Source organism: Nansenia antarctica (genome assembly GCF_963989245.1).
Source record: "Nansenia antarctica genome assembly, chromosome: 1".
NCBI lineage: Eukaryota > Metazoa > Chordata > Actinopteri > Argentiniformes > Microstomatidae > Nansenia > Nansenia antarctica.
In genome coordinates, this window is record NC_137674.1 from 71835278 (window position 1) to 71848983 (window position 13706).

The 13706-nt window shown below is 45.5% G+C and overlaps 1 pseudogene across 1 annotated transcript; it reads left to right on the forward strand.

Annotated features, from left to right (window-relative positions):
* The first annotated feature begins 4822 nt into the window (after positions 1-4822).
* Positions 4823-9955, forward strand: LOC308152819 (annotated as a pseudogene). Its single transcript has 2 exons — positions 4823-5389; positions 9240-9955. The product of its transcript is annotated as an uncharacterized misc_RNA (transcript).
* The last annotated feature ends 3751 nt before the right edge of the window (positions 9956-13706 follow it).

The window sequence follows — 13706 nt, forward strand, 5'->3', positions numbered from 1 at the left end:
CTCGCTTTTCTTATGGAAAGAGAAAGATAAATATTTTAGGGAAACATTCCCTTCATTCGCTGGTGTAGCCAAAAAATGTGAGCTTCCCCGCCGCAACCATCATCTTCCGAATTAATTCCCAAACAATCATTATGGACAGGAGAAAACATATTTAAAGAACTAGAATTTTAAAAACGCAGAACACAAAGCCCCCCTTCGAGCAAATTCGCATCTGCTGCTTACCTGCGGCGATGTGGAAATGTCGCGCTCAGCGGTAACAGTGTCTCTCCGTTAATTGACTTCCGCAGCGGACAGACAGACACCCGTCAACTTTATTTTCTATGAAGCGCAACTTCTCATCATGTGGGAGGTTCCTCCTAGAAAGACTGGCTTTCACATGACCCCCCGCATCAATCAAACCACCACTGTAATTCCTTTGTTTTGTGATTTTCTTTACACTAAGTGTACTTTCCAGTCATTCCGTTCAGTGTTACTAATAGCAGTCCGCTCAAACTTCTGCCAAACCGCCTGTTGCGGTATCATCACAAGACTAAAACATAATTAGTGTTATGTGTTGTGTATTTTATCGACAGCAGGTGGCGCCACACACACCGATGGAGCGGCCCACTGACCTTCACAACCCAGCTCCTGTGTTGATTATGATAACATCCCCTGTGGTCATGACCCATGATGACCCAAACTCTCAGTACAGTAATGCTTCAAAACTGGAGGAGGCAGAGATGGGTGTACAAAACAAGATTTTACCACTCATACATTCATCTCCCTCTCATGAGTATATGCAATGCACAGTGGTGAGGTTTTGGAGTAACTGCTCCTCTAGCCCCTCTCCCCGGCTGACAGCTCCACCCCGGTGTTTAGAGAAGTCAGGAGACGAAGATTACACCGTGAGGCTGCACAAGAGTCCCACTCACTTCCTCTTGAAACTGTCAGGGAAAGAGAGACAGACAGACAGACAGACAGACAGACAGACAGACATAGAGGAAAAGAAAGAGACAAAAGAGAGATTGAAGTCGAGAGCAAGATAGAGTGAGTGAGAGCAAGGGGCATGGGTGAGCAAGGTGGAAAGGTGGAAAGAGAGGGGAAGTCTCAGAGAGAGTGAGAACTAGAGGGCAACTGGAGCTGGTAGTGGTCGAATTTGATTGACATTATTGTTCAATTATTTTTCTCTCTCTCTCTAGTAACTCGGTTACCACTGGCTGTCCTAATCTCCACGACATGTACTCACTGACCTGGATCCTATTGATAGCACAGAAACAAGTTCATCACCAAGCTCTCATCGTAACAGACCTCTGACTGAATGATACTGTAGGAAAGAGGCTAAATGGTGAAGAGGCACTGCATCACCTGGCATTCATCTCATCGCTGCCTGTGTGCCTGCCTGTGACCACAGGAGATCATAATCAACACTTGCAGGAGCTGGTTCGTCAGTGGGCCGCTCCATCGGTGTGTGGCGCCACCTGCTGTTGAAAACATTACACTATAACAACCATGGGCGAAATTGTCGGGGAGACAGGGGGACACGTTTTGATTGATTGATTGAAAACTTTATTAGAAGATTTGCTGTAGTAGGTACATGAAAGTACATATTACATACAAGGTCAACTAACAGGATAAAAACCCAAGAAAGCCACTGGCTTATTTCAATTGGGGTCCTTGATTCTCAATTCATCGTTACATGTAAGACAGACAAAAAAACTAGTTCTATCTACAAGATAATACAGACAAATAACTATTACTATCTACAAGATAAACATACATCCATCATGGGAAGAACAATACAACAAAACATAAGGTATGTACAGCGGGTAGGACAGGTGGGGACATACACCACAGGTGGGGGCGGGGGACAAAACACAAAGTATGTACAGTGGGTAGTTCGGGTCTTTTAATCTGATTTTTGATTTAGAGGGTCCAGTTACGGATTGCAGCCTCCTGTAAATGTTTTTTGAGAGTGGTTTTGAAGGTGGGCAGTGTTTTGCACTCCTTTAAGATTATAGGAAGGGCGTTCCACATTTTTACTGCATAGTTTGCAAACGAGTTTAACCCCTTGTTTGTGGTGCAACGCGGTTGAACGTGGTTCGTGGAGCTTCCTCTGGTATTGTATGTGTGGACGTTGTTCACTTTTTGGAAGTATGTTGACAGGTACTTGGGTGTCTTTGTGGTGTAGCGTATCTTGAAGACCAGGCCCAGTGCAAGCTGCTGCACTCTGTCAACTACTCGTAGCCAATCAAGGCTCAAAAAATGAGCAGCGGTTAGATGTGTCCTAGGGTTGAGGCCTAGCAGAAGCCTAACCAGTTTATTTTGGGCTGTCTGGAGTCTTGTTTTATGGGCCTTTGTGGTTCTATAGTACCATGATGTTACGGCATAGTCGAAGTGACATTGAATGAGAGCTCCTGATAGGGTCCTCAGTGTGTTTTTACTGACAAGTGAGGATATCCTGTACAATAATCTAGTTCTATGGTTCACTTTTTTGATTACTTTTGCTGCCATTTTATCTCCGGAAAGATTTGCCTCTAAGATGGAGCCCAGGTATGTAATATCCTCTTTTCTTGTGATATTAATGTTACCCACTTTTATTTTAAAATGTTCAGCCTTTCTGAGTTTAGATGGGGATCCGTATAGGATGGTTTCAGTTTTACCTAGGTGTATTGATAGTTTATTGTCAGCTAGCCAGATGCAGATTCTACTCAGTTCAGTGCTTAGCGCTTTTTCCACCTGCAATATGTCCCTGTCAGAGACCAGCAGAGCCGAGTCATCCGCGAACAGGAACAAATTGCAATCACATGCTGATGACATGTCATTCACATATATTAGGAACAGTAAAGGTCCCAAAATGCTTCCTTGTGGAACGCCGCAGGTCACTGGGAGGGGGGGGGGACAGTGTTCCGTTCACACTAACCACCTGTTCCCACGTCCCCTTCAATGTTACAGTTTTTTACGGTCGCTAAGTCTCAGTGTTCAATACTGAAGCCACAGTTTCACAACTCTTCATACAGTCTGCATTAGTAACACTCATGTTGGCCAATCACTTCATTCATGTCTCAAAAGAAGCTCGTTCAACCACACACTGGCAACAATGTTCACTCAGAAAGCATACACAGTCATTCATAACATTCTGACTTACAAAACACTAACAACAGGGAGCATTACATAGTTTGAATGATTTTCACAAGAATGAATATTTCATTATAAAAATGGTTTGATTTATAGTAATCATAGACAGAATAGTTGACTGTACAACTGTAAAGTATTAGGCAACAATAATGAATTAGTGTATTATTTTTTGTTCAGTATCTTTGCAGAAAGTAAGTTACGGTACATTTACTTCAAAGTACACTACATTTACTTGTGTAAAATGAAAAGTGGAAAATAAAGTGGAAAATGCAAAGTTCAAACAAAAAAGAAAAACAGAAATTCCAGGGCTACAATACAATAGCAATCACACCAAAAATGTCTCACTCCTGAGGGTTTTGATCCACCCTCTGGTCTGCATCTGGTCACATCTAATGTCTTCCCTGGCAATGCATCTAGTCTATTTCATTTCATTGTATATATTCTGCTAATGTTTTCTAGACATTTCAATATGATTACTGCAAATAGTGAAAATACCACCGCTCATCCGTTATCAGACTTTGCTGAGGTGCTGGAACTGAAGAGTATCAATACAAAATAACAGCATCTGCACATTGTGCAAAAAAACAGTTTATTGCGAGCTTTTGGTCATATATGATACGAATATGATTACTGCAAAAATGCACCAAATCATTCTGTTTTGAATGTGTTCTTCACAGTTTTGAACACAGTGTGTTAAGTAATGTAAAATCTGTCAAGAAGTGATGTTGAGGGAAACATCTGTCCATTTGCAAAGGCTTGTTCTTCTCAACCACAGACGTCAGCCTTGGGCCCATTGCCAACTGGGAGTTTTCTTTTTCCAAACCGAGGTACTGGCACTGTCCCCCAGCTAACCCCACCTGCTACAGCTAGCACATCTTCTCCTGTGCAGCAGCCATTGTTTGTCAATCTTCCACCCCATTCTCAAACCTTTACCAGTCCTCCTGCTCAGTACTACGTACATGTCCAGTGAAAAGACAAGGTCCTGTGAGTTCCTCAGAAAAGCATATTGAAGTCAAGATAAGGAGCCTTAAAAACAAACAAAAAATACCTTTAAATAGCCCCACATCTGAGTAACATCTGCCATGCTCCCATGGCCTTAAAAGTTTGAAAGACTCAGCATGACATAATCTCTACCTGTTCTGACACATCACTCTTAGTCCTTGGCTCTGTCCTGTTCCATTGAGGGTTGGGATTGGGGTTAGGACATCTGTTAAAGTTCTCATGTATTGGTTCACCAGGACCAGAGTGTGTATAAAGAAGGAGGCTCAGCCCAGTAGGTTACGTTAGTTCTGAAGAGACACGGTTTTCAGAATGAGGGGTGCTGTAGCTCTACTAGTGTTGCTATTCTGTCTGTCTGGGTCAGGGGCTCAGGGAGAGGATGGGGGGGTTAGGGAGAATGACATCCCTCAACTGGGTCACGGCGAAGATGGAGAGAGCAGGGACAGTTTGGACCAGTACACCTGACCTCTGGGCTGAGCTAAGGGAACTGAGAGATATGGTGGTGGAACAGAGAGTGGCGCTGAGGTATATGGAGACCGGAGTGACCACCAGCGAGAGTCAGAATGTAGCTTTGACAGCCAGGTTGACAGTCAGTGAGATCCAGGTGGAAGACCTGAAGAGTAAGAATGCAGCATTGACAACCAGAGTGACAGCCAGCGAGAGACAGGTGGAGGACCTGAAGAGAGAGAATGCAGCAAAACTGTCAGTGATGGAGGCCAGATTGACAGTCAGCGAGGGTCAGGTGACTGAACTGGGAGGAGACATGGAGGAGATGAAGACAGAGAATGCAGCTCAAGCAGCAGAACTGGGTTCTAGAGTGACAGCGAGCGAGGATCAGGTGGAGGAGCTGAAGAGAATGAATGAAGAGAGACCAAAGGTGGCGTTCTCTGCTGGGTTAGGTGCTCCGACGGGAACTGTCTCTCATCATACCACTGGGGTCTACAAAAACGTCATCACCAACATCGGCCAAGCCTACAGCCCAATCACAGGAGCCTTCACAGCACCAGTGAGAGGAGTCTACTACTTTAGATTCACCGCTTATGAAAACGAGGGCTCAACATTGGTTCCTGTGTTCTTGTTTAAGAATCACCAGCAGATGATGTATGTAGTGCAGAGGACTAAAGGGAATCAGTTTGTATCCAGTGGGCTGACTCTAGAGCTGGAGGAGGGGGACTTGGTCTACACGCGCCTTCACTCAGGCTACAGCCTCTATGACAATGCCAATAACAACTTCATTTATAATTACAACAACTTCAGTGGCTTCCTGCTTTTCCCTGTGTGAAGAGAAGCTGTCCTGATGAGTTCAGATGAAAAGTGTTAAGTTCCAAGAGCTTCTAATGTTCTTCTGACAACTTCTCATTAAACATGAAATAAAATTAAAGAATTACTTTTTTTTTTTAAGAGTCTTACCGCCACTGCAAGCACATAGGTATAGGCCTCAATGATAGATCAGTGTTAAAAGAGAAACTGACATTGACGTTAATCACTAATGGTGTAATGACGCTAATTATGAGGATAATTATTTTGCCAGCAAGATAAAATCTATCTATCTTTTTTTTTTTTTTTTTGCCATTTAGCAGACGCTTTTAATCCAAAGCGACTTGCAATTATGAATTACAGGGACATTCCCCCTGGAGTAACTGAGGGCTAAGTGCCTTACTCAAGGGCACACTAGTAGTGGTGTGGTTTCAGGCGGGATTTGAACTCACAACCTTCCGATCACAAGTCCAACTCACTATCCACTAGACCACCACTACCCCTTCCAGTTTGTTATCCTTGATTTTCTAGTGCCCAGTTGGATCAGTCACATACCCAGCCATCACCTTGTCTTGAGATGTCTTAAGATGTCTTAATTAACCAAAATAAGACATTTTGTCTGTCAAGATGTCTTAAGTCGTCTTAAGACCTAACCTGAAGACATGCACTCATTCACTCACTTAAGACATGGAGCATAAGAGCCATATTTTCTGTGTCTTGAAGACACAGAACATCTTGAGATGTCTTAAGACACTGAATATCAATGTCTTAAGACAGTCAGGCGATCTTGTTCCAATTGGAATAATTCAAGTATAATAATGAATTATCCTATTATATATTTTACATTATTAATTAGTTAATAATAATTCAATTGGTGTGTCCCAGGACAAAAAATGCATGTCATCACTGTAAAAAAATATTTTGGATTTTAGTTCCTTTAACACATTTTTGTGAGTCAGGTCAACTACATTTTGCCAAAAAGTTGAGACAACTAGAAATGTTAAGTTTTAATCCATTCAACCTGTCTGTGAAATTAAAATAGTCCACTCAAATCAGAATGATGAGATCACTCAACTTGTCAAAAACGTTTCCAGTTGTTGCACATGCGCAGAACACTGCCCCTGCAAAATTCCGTTTGTCAACCTGTGCATCCAGCAGCCTTTCTCCCTCACCTGATTCTAATTGACAATTAGATGCTGCTGAATTCACTCGTCTTGAGTCGTGATGAACGTAGTATATATAATATAATATAACGAATCAAGACTATCAAGAATATCAGGAGTGCGAATTACAAAAGGTGAGTTAATAATTTTATTTTTCAGAGTTTAATGTTCAATTGTGTAATAATTTTGCAGTTTGCCCCGCTTGTTAACTTTACCTCACCAGTGACATGATCTATTTAGCTAGCTAATATAGCTAACAAGTGAATTCAGTCGATGCAAGAGGGTTTCAGAAGCTTGATTTCGTTTGCTGAAATATGAGTTCATGTAGTATAATAATAATAATAATTCATTGTTTTTATATAGTGCGTTTCCGGGGCTCAAAGGTGTATAGGCTACTTAGCACTAGCTTTTCTGACTGCAGTGAAAGAAAGAATGTGCATCATGTTTAGTTAGTTAGCTAGTAACACCATCACTTGAATATGGCCCGTGTTAGCTTGCTAGAGAATTGGTTTTGTTTTCTGGAATATAACATTATGGCTTTTAGCTGGCTGAGCTAGGTGTAGCTAAAGTTTAATTGTGGGCTAGGTAGTTAGCTTGGTTTGTAGAAACGCAGAGTGGGGTAATTTGACCGCATGTGCATGTGTAGTTACAGAATTGGGGGGGGGGGGGGGGGGCTGCAATTAATTTCAGTGCTTTTTTTGTGTATGCACACTTTTTTCTTTTTTTTTCACAGAAAGTGTGAAAGTAAGAGGAGCTTTGCATTGCAACCCTATGAACTGGAAATGTAAGTTCTGCACGTTTTCTTCAGCTAACCAGCGTAGTATAATAAGGCACTACAAGTTCAAACACGGACATTATAGTAGGTCTTGTCCCTTGCCTTGCATCTACAGTGACGGTGTGTGCTCTTTCACGACACAAGTAGCTCTAAAGAATCATTTACTGAAGCATGAAACATTGACCCAGAGACCTCAAGATGCTGTTGCTCGTGGATCTCAAAATAATATTGTGACTTATCGACTACATTGTGAATTATGTGATTTTTCGGAGCCCTGTACACTTAAAGAATACTTTGTTTATTTGGGAGTTCATTTGAAAAACAAGGAAACTGTGAAGTGTCCTTTTCAGCCATGTCTATTCGATTCTAATGTGTATTCCACCTTCAAAGCTCATAAAAGTAGATATCACTGTTCTTCCGAATTGAAAGATTTAAGGGCCGAGTTAATTTATGATTGTGATCCACCAGCTGCAACCAGTGGGGAATATAACGTTTTGTTGCCAATAGACATTGATGTCTCACAAGATGATATCTCACAAGATGATGAATTTGAAGATGTTAATGGAGAGTCAATTAAGCATAGACTTCAGGGCTTGACATTAAGCTTTTTCAGGTACTTGTCCTTTGGACAAGTGAACTTATCTTTTACTTGTCCTAGAGCTCAAGTTACTTGTCCAAATCCAAAGATTTAGAAAAAGCAATAATATGAATAATAATATATTATACTCTCACCGGCCACTTCAATAGGTACACCTTTTCAACTGCTTGTTAACACAAATATCTAATCAGCCAATCATGTGGCAGCAACTCAATGCATTTAGGCATGTAGACATGGTCAAGACGATCTGCTGAAGTTCAAACCAGCATCAGAATGGGAAATAAAGGTGATTTAAGTGACTTTGAACCTGGCATGGTTGTTGGTGCCAGACGGGCTGTTGCGTGATATTATGGACCAAAATCTCTGAGGAATGTTTCCAGCACCTTGTTGAATCTATGCCACAAAGAATTAAGGCAGTTCTGAAGGCAAAAGAGGGGGTCCAACCCCAAGGTGTGCCTAATGAAGTGGCCAGTGAGTGTATGTGTTTGAAAATAACACATTTGACTACTATTGATTTGATAATGATGTATCCTTAATTTTCAAATGTATTCAATATTTTGTAATTATTTAAAAACGTAACCCCTAACCCTAACCCTTTTAGATTAAGATTGGCCACAAAAGGGATGAATATCTAGGAATATTTACAAAAAAATGTTTGTAACTATAGTCTCTCCCCAATGGAAGCAATCTTATTTGCTAGCTTTTGGATAGTAGCCTATCCTATATTCAAATTGAGAAATCTATAATTAGTGTCATTCTGAAGTTCGTATTGCGATGTGCTGGTCTAAAAACTTCAAACCTAAAATATACGATCGCATCGAACTACATGAAAATAAGCGGCATTGAGAAGAAGCGAATACGCGTTCACGTGACAGGAGACCCACAACACTATGGCTGCGTTCGTAAATTCGCTCTGGAATCTGATCAGCACTCATGGAATGCCTTTTGTCCAATCACGTCTTTATGACGTTGAACGCAGTGTGCGCTCTGAGCGAATTTACGAACAATGACGATAACGAACTACGAAGAGACTGAAATAGCGAGAATGAGGCGCGGCATCGCTTTGCTTGCTAGTTTTTTTTACTATTCAGATCGGAAGGAGGAATTCATGTTTGCAGATATTAATACATATTGATTTCTTTTTTTGTTTTGACTTCTTCCTTTTGCAGGAGGAAGTCCACTTGTCCGAACATAAAATGTACTTGTCCCGGACAAGCGGACAAGCCTTAATGTCGAGCCCTGCTTTGTACATTATACATACACGTCCCTTAGCAACGTCTCGTGAGCATCAGTCGAATGATGCGCGTGGCTGTTGGGGGGGGCCTCGATCCAGGGGGGGGCCTCGGTCAACATGGTGGGGTTGGACTCTGTCACCCCCCTGCACGAGGCCTGCGGCAGGGGCCAGACGCACTGTGTTAGACTGCTGCTGGAGGCAGGGGCTCAGGTGGACAGCCGTAACGTGTACGGGGGCACGGCCCTGTGTGAGGCCTGCTCTGCGGGCAGCCTGGAGTGTGTGACCCTGCTGCTGGACCACGGGGCCGCGGTCAACCCCACCCTCACCTCCTGCACAGCCTCCGCCCTGCACGAGGCCTGCATGAAGGGTAACAGTGCGTGTGTGAGGCTGTTGGTGTCTCGGGGGGCCAGTCTGGAGGCCTATGACATGTACTACGGCACCCCCCTGCACGTCGCCTGCTCCCGCCAACACACCAGCTGTGTCAAGGTGCTGCTGGACGCAGGTGCGCTGGTGAATGCAGCCAGGCTGCACGTGACCCCCCTGCACCATGCAGCCGGGGCACAGACATGATCAGGATGCTGGTGGAGTTCGGGGCCAACGTGTACGCCAGAGACCAGCAGGAGAGGAGGCCCAGCGACCTGGCCCTGCCAGGGTCCCCATCAGCCCGCTGTCTACTGCACTATGAGAGTAACCCCCTGAGTCTGCAGCACCTGAGCAGAGTGGCGCTGAGAAGGATGCTGGGTACCAGAGCCGTGGAGGTCATAGGTCAACTGGACATCCCCAAGCTCATCATCAGCTACCTGTGTTACCGCTGAGGAGGAGAGGAACAGAGACTGAACCTTTTTAATAGAACAGGAAATGAACACACTGGAGTTTAGGTGTCCAGCACCACCCCACCCAATGGCCCAGATTCCCAGAATTCACCCCCCCCCCCCACCCAAAAATGGAACATGGATTATGTCAAACAAACAATAACAGAACAGAACGGAACAGATCTGAGACGTGATGTTACTTTGAGGAATTCATAAACACAACTCACACCCTAAACCACAGAGCTTTTTCAGGCTGTGCGGTAAACTGTAGGAACACACAGTGCACAGCTAATTAATCAATTAAACCAATAGAGTGAGACAGGATATGTTCATCCCAGTTGCCTTTCAGGAAGTAGGGAGATCGTGCACCTAGCCTATTATCTTTTCTTCCTCCATTTCTCTTTTCATTTCTCTTGTCATCTCAAATTGACTAACGGATCTATACCGGACAAGTTTAGACACAATTAAATAGCTAAATATAGGCTAACCCAAACTATTAACCCTAACTATTTACTATCAATATAAGTTACTATGACTGACGTGTGGAAATGCGTGTTTAAGACATTTACTGTATGAGGCTTTTATGAGAGCATCTTGCTGCTGATTTATTTATTTAATATCCAGAAATTGTTTTGGGCAGATGATTTTCCCATTTGATGTAGTTCATATTTGGAGTTTTGCTAATTCTATCATCTATGTACCGTTTCCTCCATAAGTATTTATTATTCATTGCCTTTAAATGACAAAATAATTAAATTATGAATATATAATGATTGGAGCACTTTGAGCTGCAACGTTTGCATGAAAGCGTTTTTCACTTTTCAAAAAATGCCGGTCGAGATTTAGTAATCTAAAAATTACAATATGATATTATGTATAGATATGATATGATCGATATGATATGATAGATATGATGTAGGCTATAGATATGATAGATATGATATGATAGATATGATGTATAGATATTGTTATGAAGGCCCACAATTTAGAGCCAGTTAGTTCCCCCAAATCAGCCCTATTTTGCCCCTGTTATTTCCTTTATTATTTTCCATACTATTCATGTACGTTTCTCATGAAGGTGTATGTATTGTTATTGTAATTGTATAAGTTCTGTCTTAGATTTGTTTAGTATTGTGTAAGCGCCAGTTTAGTGGGCGTGGTTTTGAGTGGCGTACGTGACCGGATGTATGGTTGGCGTACGTGACCGGATGTATGTTCGGTTGGTGTATATATAGCGACGGAAGTGGTCTGTGCGTCAGAGTGATGAGAGTAACGAGAGTGAGAAGAAGCAGAGAAAACGAGAAGTCGATCTAAGATGGCGGAGTCAGTAAAACGCACACCGTGCTGAAGCTGAAGACCTGAAGAGTGATTATTGAGTTTACCACTGTGACAGAGGGCAAACCTTACAGCAGCAATTCAACATCTCTCAACAGTCCACAAGGAGAACGGGAGACTCTGAGTGTCGGAGGAGACCTGCCTTTGGCATTGACTGTTAGTAGTGAATCACGGGCTACCCGCAGCACCGCGGGAGTTCGGAGTTCGTTGAGTTGGCAGCGCTAGCCCAGTTTAGCTGTGTCCCCGTTAGCCAGCCTTGCCAGCCGCCGGCTGCTAACGTTGGACCAAGCGAGACCCAAGCTGGACAAAGCCGTCGCCTTCACGAGGTGGATTGCGACCGACCGTGGACCACCGGACCTGAGCCATTCACACCTCGTCGTGGACTACGAAGAAACCCCTTTCCCTTCGAGTTGCTACGTCACCCCCCCCCCTTTGTCTGCTGCCTTCCTCGAAGCACATGCGAGCTCCAACCAGGCCTCAACGCGCTCCTTTCAGTCCGGGACTCTAAGCCTTTTCCAGGCCAGGCCCTGCGTGTGAGTGAGTGATTGAGTGTGTGTGTGGCCGGCTGGGAGGGAGTATATACGGGGATGTATATCTCATTTGTCTAAATAAATGTGTTTGTTCATCTTTGCTACATTACTGTGTGTTTAGTTGTCTGTTAGCTAATGCTAATGCTAATGCTAATTCTAATGCTAATGCTAATGCTAGTACTGCTAGTCTAAAGGGTTGCTGGCGCCCCCTGCCTGTATCCTCCTACACTGCCGATTTAGCTCCGAGTTAGTTAGATAACCAGCCCTTCCTAAATTCTACAGTCCTTTAGCTACTCCCTGGTTACAATTGGTCCTTCGAGCCGGATAGGTTGTGTAGTGATAGCATGGCTGAGCGCAGCCAACCAGACAAGACAGTTACCCCCCCTTCTCCGCCCCCTGAGCCAGAGCCACGACCACAGAGAGTCCCGCGGTTGCCTCAGAGGTTACAAGAGTATGAGCTTGAGCTCGAAAGCTCCCTGAGTAGTAGTGAGGAGCGCACTCCACGGGATACAGTGGTCGGAGAGGCCGAGGTGTCCGCCGGCGCGCGGGTGGCTAGCACCGAGACCGCCATCAAAGAGCACCAGCCTGAGGATGAGATGGCAGAACAGCAGGGTTTTGCCGTAGAAACGGAGGAGCAGGAAGGAGAGGCCCGGTCTGACAGCGCCTGCGGGCGGAAGAGGGAGGGCCTCAGCCTTAACGATCTGCCTCCCAGTACGGCGCGCTCGAGACCTAGCTCCTGCCGTTCAGTGGCTTCCTCCCGGTCCAGGGTTTCCGTGGGCAGTTCTGCCTCTGGGGCGGATAGCATGCACTCCAGAGGGAGTAGTGCCGCGCTGTCAGAATGTATGCGCCAACAGGCCGAGATGGCGTTAGAGCGGGAACGCCTCCAGTTCGAGCGTGAACGCCTCCAGATGGAAGGAGCGGAACGTGCGGCGGAGAGACGGCGCCAGGAGGCGTTAGAGAGGGAACGCATCCATTTCGAGCGCGAGCGCCTCCAGATGGAGGGGGCGGAACGCGCGGCGGAGAGGCAGATGGCGAGAGAGCAACTGCACGCGGAGAAGATGGAGGAAGTGATGCAGACCATGCGCGACGTGTGCATCAGCAGAGCTCCGTCGGCCCGTAGCTCCAGAGCATCATCCGCACGGCCCTCTCGAGTGCCATCTCCTGAACCCCCCGCCGATGGCTCCATGACCCCCGCCAGGACTGTCCAACTACAGGCCCAGCTGACCACCTTGAAGGAAGAGGACCAGGGACCCGACCGCTACGCGGCCCAGAGGGAGCCAGCGTCGCTGCCCGGGAGGGGAGCCATTCCCCAAGAGCGTAGCACACCCCTAGGTCCTCCAGTGGACCAAAATGCATGCAGGCCGGACACCCAGACCGTCACTCCAGCCCCGATCATCCACTACAGGATGTTTCCCCAGGTGGAGGGACCCAAGTTCCCCTTCTTCAAGGACGAGGACAGGAGCCAGTATGTGGAACTACGCATCTGCCTAGACACGCTCTTGGACGACTCCTGCTCAGAGTCCTACAAATATGCGATTCTCCTTCAGCATGTGAGGAACCCCAGAGCCCACAACATGGTTCTGGCCCATGCCTCCGCACCGACACCTTACACCAGAGCGCTCGCCGACTTGGATGCCCGCTACGGTCGTCCCTGGAACCACGCCCTTGCTGAACTGCAAGCCCTCGAACAGCAGGCCCCCATCAAGGATGAACGGGCGCTGGATGACTTCGCGCTCCGCGTGCACACCTTGGTTGGAATGCTGAAGACGCAGGGCCCAGCTGGCGCCAGCGAGATCAACAGCACCTCCAACGTGGAGCGGCTGCTCCGCAAGATCCCACGCTTCCGGCAGGAGAGGTTCCGGCGACAGCAGCGCGTTCGTAACCCCGGG